Consider the following 1,272-nt stretch of genomic DNA (forward strand, 5'->3'; position numbering starts at 1 on the left):
TGCGACCACACACTAGGTCTTCCTAATTGGCTGTAACCACACACTAGGTCTTCCTAATTGGTTGCGACCACACACTAGGTCTTCCTAATTGGTTGCGACCACACACTAGGTCTTCCTAATTGGTTGCGACCACACACTAGGTCTTCCTAATTGGTTGCGACCACACACTAGGTCTTCCTAATTGGCTGTAACCACACACTAGGTCTTCCTAATTGGTTGCGACCACACACTAGGTCTTCCTAATTGGTTGCGATCACACACTAGGTCTTCCTAATTGGTTGCGACCACACACTAGGTCTTCCTAATTGGCTGTAACCACACACTAGGTCTTCCTAATTGGTTGCGACCACACACTAGGTCTTCCTAATTGGTTGCGACCACACACTAGGTCTTCCTAATTGGTTGCGACCACACACTAGGTCTTCCTAATTGGTTGCAACCACACACTAGGTCTTCCTAATTGGCTGTAATCACACACTAGGTCTTCCTAATTGGGTGTAGGTCTTCCTAATTGGTTGCGACCACACACTAGGTCTTCCTAATTGGTTGCGACCACACACTAGGTCTTCCTAATTGGTTGCGACCACACACTAGGTCTTCCTTGTCTCTCTCTCGCTACATGATAATGTACATTACATTTATTTTTACTTTATTTTTACTTTATTTACATAAGTATTCAGACCCTTTGCTATGAGACTTGAAATTGAGCTCAGGTGCATCCTGTTTCCAATGATCATCCTTGAGAGCCACAGAGCTGACAGAGCTCCAGAGTTCCTCTGTGGAGATTTGAGAACCTTCCAGAAGGACAACCATCTCTGCAGAACTCCACCAATCAGGCTTTTATGGTAGAGTGGCAAAACGGAAGCCACTCCTCAGTAGAAGGCGCATGACAGCCTGCTTGGAGTTTGCCAAAAAGCACCTAAAGACTCTCAGACCATGAGAAACAAGATTCTCTGGTCCGATGAAACCAAGATTGAACTCTTTGGAGATTGATTGAACTCTCACGTCTGGAGGAAACCTGGCACCATCCCTACGGTGAAGCATAGTGGTGGCGGCATCATGCTATGGGGATGTTTTACAGCGGCAGGGACTGGGAGACTAGTCAGGATCGAGGCAAAGATGAATGGAGCAAAGCACAGAGAGATCCTTGTATGAAAACCTGCTCCAGAGCGCTCAGGTCCTCAGACTGGAGTGAAGGTTCACCTTCCAATAGGACAACGACTCGAAGCACACAGTCAAGACAACACAGGCTTCGGGACAAGTCTCTGAATG

Source organism: Oncorhynchus clarkii, chromosome 24 (assembly GCF_045791955.1).
Source record: "Oncorhynchus clarkii lewisi isolate Uvic-CL-2024 chromosome 24, UVic_Ocla_1.0, whole genome shotgun sequence".
Taxonomy (NCBI): Eukaryota; Metazoa; Chordata; class Actinopteri; order Salmoniformes; family Salmonidae; genus Oncorhynchus; species Oncorhynchus clarkii.